The sequence below is a fragment of the Bubalus kerabau genome, chromosome 10 (genome assembly GCF_029407905.1).
Source record: "Bubalus kerabau isolate K-KA32 ecotype Philippines breed swamp buffalo chromosome 10, PCC_UOA_SB_1v2, whole genome shotgun sequence".
NCBI lineage: Eukaryota > Metazoa > Chordata > Mammalia > Artiodactyla > Bovidae > Bubalus > Bubalus kerabau.
Window position 1 is genome coordinate 70,784,856 of NC_073633.1, and position 6,112 is coordinate 70,790,967.

The 6,112-nt window shown below is 41.9% G+C and overlaps 1 pseudogene; it reads right to left on the reverse strand.

The window, feature by feature from the left end:
* Positions 1 to 984: 984 nt before the first annotated feature.
* On the reverse strand, positions 985 to 1,054 carry LOC129622196 (uncharacterized; annotated as a pseudogene).
* Positions 1,055 to 6,112: the final 5,058 nt, after the last annotated feature.

Sequence of the window (6,112 nt, forward strand, 5' to 3'; positions counted from 1 at the left end):
AATGGTTCTATGAAGACCTACAAGACACTTTAGAAAAAACACCAAAAAAAGATGTCATTTTCATTATAAGGGTCTGGAATGCAAGAGTGAGAAGTCAAGAAATACCTGGAATAACAGGCAGACTTGGCCTTGGAGTACAGAATGAAGCAGGGCAAAGGCTAATAGAGTTTTGCCCAGAGAACACATGGGTCATAGCAAACACACTCTTCCAACAACACAAAAGAATTACAAGGACACACAAGAAACACATGGACATCACCAGATGGTCAATACTGAAATCAGATTGATTATATTCTTTCAGCCAAAGATGGAGAAGCTCTGTACAGTAAGTAAAAACAAGACCAGGAACTGACTGTGGCTCAGATCATGAACTCAGTTCAGTTCAGTTCAGTTGCTCAGTCATGTCCAACTCTCTGCCACCGCATGAATTGCAGCACCCCAGGCCTCTCTGTCCATCAACAACTCCCAGAGTTCACTCAAATTCATGTTCATCGAGTCGGTGATGCCATCCAGCCATCTCATCCTCTGTAGTCCACTTTTCCTCCTGCCTCCAATCCCTGCCAGCATCAGAGTCTTTTCCAATGAGTCAACTCTTTGCATGAGGTGGCCAAAGTATTGAAGTTTCAGCTTTAGCCATCAGTCCTTCCAAAGAACACTCAGGACTGATCTCCTTTAGAATGGACTGGTTGGATCTCCTTGCAGTCCAAGGGACTCTCAAGAGTCTTCTCCATTGAACCTGGACTGGCAATTCGTTTCATACATGATATTTTACATGTTTCAAGTCCAGGTTCAATGCACGATACTGGATGCTTGGGGCTAGTGCACTGGGACGACCCAGAGGGATGGTATGGGGAGGGGGGAGGGAGGAGGGAGGAGGGTTCAGGATGGGGAACACATGTATACCTGTGGCGGATTCATTTTGATATTTGACAAAACTAATACAATTTTGTAAAGTTTAAAAAAAAAAAAAGATTAAGTGAGAAAATACAAAATACTTAGCAGAATACACCTAATAGTAACAAACTATAGAAATGATCCCTGAAAGTATAGTCTTTACACCTAATAGTACAAAAAAAAAAAAAAAAAAGTCTTCTCCAATACCACAGTTCAAAAGCATCAATTCTTCAGCACTCAGTTTTCTTCACAGTCCAACCTTCACATCCATACATGACCACAGGAAAAACCATAGCCTTGACTAGACGGACCTTTGTTGGCAAAGTAATGTCTCTGCTTTTGAATATGCTGTCTAGGTTGGTCATAATTTTCCTTCTAGGGAGTAAGTGTCTTTTAATTTCATGGCTGCAATCACCATCTGCAGTGATTTTGGAGCCCCAAAAAATAAAGTCTGACACTGTTTCCCCATCCATTTCCCATGAAGTGATGGGACCGGATGCCATGATCTTCGTTTTCTGAATGTTGAGCTTTAAGCCAACTTTTTCACTCTCCTCTTTCACTTTCATCAAGAGGCTTTTTAGTTCCTCTTCACTTTCTGCCATAAAGGTGGTGTTATCTGCATATCTGAGGTTATTGATATTTCCCCCGGCAATCTTGATTCCAGCTTGTGCTTCTTCCAGCCCAGCGTTTCTCATGATGTACTCTGCATATAAGTTAAATAAGCAGGGTGACGATATACAGCCTTGACGTACTCCTTTTCCTATTTGGAACCAGTCTGTTGTTCCATGTCCAGTTCTAACTGTTGCTTCCTGATCTGCATATAGGTTTCTCAAGAGGGCAGGTTAGGTGGTCCGGTATTGCCATCTCTTTCAGAATTTTCCACAGTTGATTGTGATCCACACAGTTAAAGGCTTTGGCATAGTCAATAAAGCAGAAATAGATGTTTTTCTGGAACTCTCTTGCTTTTTCGACGATCCAGCAGATGTTGGCAATTTGATCTCTGGTTCCTCTGCCTTTTCTAAAACCAACTTGAACATCTGGAAGTTCACGGTTCATGTATTGCTGAAGCCTGGCTTGGAGAATTTTGAGCATTCCTTTACTAGCGTGTGAGATGAGTGCAATTGTGTGGTAGTTTGAACATTCTCTGGCACTGCCTTTCTTTGGGATTGGAATGAAAACTGACCTTTTCCAGTCCTGTGGCCACTGCTGAGTTTTCCAAATTTGCTGGCATATTGAGTGCAGCACTTTCACAGCATCATCTTTCAGGATTTGAAATAGCTCAACTGGAATTCCATCACCTCCACTAGCTTTGTTCGTAGTGATGCTTTCTAAGGCCCACTTGACTTCACATTTCAGGATGTCTGGCTCTAGGTGAGTGATCACACCATCGTGATTATCTGGGTCGTGAAGATATTTGTTGTACAGTTCTTCTGTGTATTCTTGCCACCTCTTCTTAATATCTTCTGCTTCTGTTAGGTCCATACCATTTCTGTCCTTTACCGAGCCCATCTTTGCATGAAATGTTCCCTTGGTATCTCTAATTTTCTTGAAGAGATCCCTAGTCTTTCCCATTCTGTTGTTTTCTTCTATTTCTTTGCATTGATCGCTGAGGAAGGCTTTCTTATCTCTCCTTGCTAGTCTTTGGAACTCTGCATTCAGATGCTTATATCTTTCCTTTCCTCCTTTGTTTTTCGCTTCTCTTCTTTTCACAGCTATTTGTAAGGCCTCCCCAGGCAGCCATTTTGCTTTTTTGCATTTCTTTTCCATGGGGATGGTCTTGATCCCTGTCTCCTGTACAATGTCACGAACCTCCATCCATAGTTCATCAGGCACTCTATCTATCAGATCTAGGCCCTTAAATCTATTTCTCACTTCCACTGTATAATCATAAGGAATTTGATTTAGATCATACCTGAATGGTCTAGTGGTTTTCCCTACTTTCTTCAATTTAAGTCTGAATTTGGTAATAAGGAGTCCATGATCTGAGCCGCAGTCAGCTCCTGGTCTTGTTTTTGTTGACTGTATAGAGCTTCTCCATCTTTGGCTGCAAAGAATATAATCAGTCTGATTTTGGTATTGACCATCTGGTGATGTCCATGTGTAGAGTCTTCTCTTGTGTTGTTGGAAGAGGGTGTTTACTATGACCCGTGCATTCTCTTGGCAAAACTCTATTAGCCTTTGCCCTATTTCATTCCGTATTCCAAGGCCAAATTTGCCTGTTATCCCAGATGTTTCTTGACTTCCTACTTTTGCATTCCAGTCCCCTATAATGAAAGGACATCTTTTTTTGGTGTTAGTTCTAAAAGGTCTTGTAGGTCTTCATAGAACCGTTCAACTTCAGCTTCTTCGGCATTACTGGTTGGGGCATAGACTTTCATTACTGTGATATTGAATGGTTTGCCTTGGAAATGAACAGAGATCATTCTGTCGTTTTTGAGATTGCATCCAAGTACTGCATTTTGGACTCTTCTGTTGACTATGATGGCTACTCCATTTCTTCTAAGGGATTCCTGCCCACAGTAGTAGATATAATGGTCATCTGAGTTAAATTCACCTATTCCAGTCCATTTTAGTTCGCTGATTCCTAGAATGTCGACGTTCATACTTGCCATCTCCTGTTGACTACTTCCAATTTGCCTTGATTCATGGACCTAACATTCCAGGTTCCTATGCAATATTGCTCTTTACAGCATTGGACCTTGTTTCTATCACCAGTCACATCCACAACTGGGTATTGTTTTTACTTTGGCTCCATCCCTTCATTCTTTCTGGAGTTATTTCTCCACTGATCTCCAGTAGCATATTGGGCACCTACCGACCTGGGGAGTTCCTCTTCAGTATCCTATCATTTTGCCTTTTCATACTGTTCATGGACCAAGCAGAATTGTGGCCGAGAGGAGCTACCCCTCGCCCAAGGTCAGGGCAGTGGCTGGGAAGAGCAACCCCATGTCCAAGGAGCAGTGGCTGCACTGGCACAGGAGGGCCTAGAGGAGTTACTCCACATTCAAGGTCAGGAGGGGCGGCTTAGAGGAGATACCCTTCGTCCAAATTAAGGAGCAGTGGCTGTGCTTTGCTGGAGCAGCCATGAAGAGATACCCCACGTTCAAGGTAAGAGAAACCCAAGTAAGATGGTAGGTGCTGCGAAAGGCATCAAAGGGCAGACACACAAACCATAATCACAGAAAACTAGTCAGTCTAATCACATGTACCACAGCCTTGTCTAACTCAATGAAACTAAGCCATGCCGTGTGGGGCCACCCAAGATGAGTGGGTCATGGTAGAGATGTCTGACAGAATGTGGTCCACTGGAGAAGGGAATGGCAAACCTCTTCAGTATTCTTGCCTTGAGAACCCCGTGAATAGTATGAAAACATCATGAACTGCTTATTGCCAAGAATTGTACAAAAAAGGTCTTCATGACCCAGATAATCACGATGGTGTGATCACTCACCTAGAGCCAGACATCCTGCAATTTGACTTTAAGTGGGCCTTAGGAAGCATCCCTGCAAACAAAGCTAATGGAGGTGATGAAATTCCAGTTGAGCTATTTCAAATCCTAAAAGATGATGCTGTGAAAGTGTTGCACTCAATATGCCAGCAAATTTGGAAAACTCAACAGTGGCCACAGGACTGGAAAAGGTCAGTTTTCATTCCAATCCCAAAGAAAGGCAATGCCATAGAATACTCAAACTACTGCACAATTGCACTCATCTCATATGCTAGCAGAGTAATGCTCAAAATTCTCCAAGCCAGGTTTCAACAGTGTGTGAACCGTGAGCTTCCAGATGTTCAAGCTGGATTTAGAAAAGGCAGAGGAACAAGAGATCAAATTGCCAACATCTGTTGGATTGTTGAAAAAGCAAGAGAGTTCTAGAAGAACATCTATTTTTGCTTTATTGACTATGCCAAAGCCTTTGACTGTGTGGATCACAATAAACTGTGGAAAATTCTGAAAGAGATGGGAATACCAGACCACCTGACCTGCCTCTTGAGAAATCTGTATGCAAGTTAAGAAGCAACAGTTAAAACTAGATATGGAACAACAGACTGGTTCCAAATCAGGAAAGGAGTACATCAAGGCTGTATATTGTCACCCTGCTTATTTAACTTATATATAGAGTACATCATGAGAAATGTTGGACTGGATGAAGCACAAGCTGGAATCAAGATTTCTGGGAGAAATATCAATAATCTCAGGTATCCAAATGACTCCATTCTTATGGCAGAAACTGAAGAAGAACTAAAGAGCCCCTTGATGAAAGTGAGAGAGGAGAGTGAAAAAGTTGGCTTAAAACTTAACATTCAGAAAACTAAGATCATGGCATCTGGTCCTATCACTTCATGGCAAATAGTTGGGGAAATAACGGAAACAGTGACAGACTTTATTTTTGGAGGGCTCCAAAATCACTGCAGATGGTGACTGCAGCCATGAAATTAAAAGACACTTGCTCCTTGAAAGAAAAGTTATGACCAACCTGGACAGCATATTAAAATGCAGAGACATTACTTTGTTAGCAAAGGTCCAGCTAGTCAAAGCTATGTTTTTCCCAGTAGTCATCTATGGATGTGAGAGTTGGACTGTAAAGAAAGCTGAGTGCTGAAGAATTGATGCTTTTGAACTGTGGTGTTGGAGAAGACTCTTGAGAGTCCCTTGGACAGCAAGGAGATCCAACCAGTCCATCCTAAAGGAGATCAGTCCTGAATATTCATTGGAAGAATTGATGCTGAAGCTGAAGCTCCAGTACTTTGGCCACCTGATTCGAAGAGCTGACTCATTTGAAAAGACCCTGATGCTGGGAAAGATTGAAGACAGGAGAAGAAGGGGATGACAGAGGGTGAGATGTTTGGATGGCATCACTGACTCAATGGACATGAGTTTGAGTAAACTCTGGGAGTTGGTGATGGACAGGGAGGCCTGGTGTGCTTCAGTCCATGGGGTCACAAAGAGTTGGACATGACTGAGCAACAGAATTTAACTGAACTGAGAACAATAAAACTATGTAATTAGGTCTAACATTTTAAGAATCTTTTGCATCAGACTTTTTAGTCTGTATCTGGCCTGACTTTTTTTTACACATCATAGAAATAATTTCATATTTCCAGTTGTAGATCTAACAATGGCTAAACTTAAAACAATTTATGTTATAATTTATTCCTTTAAAGGAAAATGTGACATCTTCCACTTATTAGAACTCTGGTGGCCCTGTGTTTTGTCCCT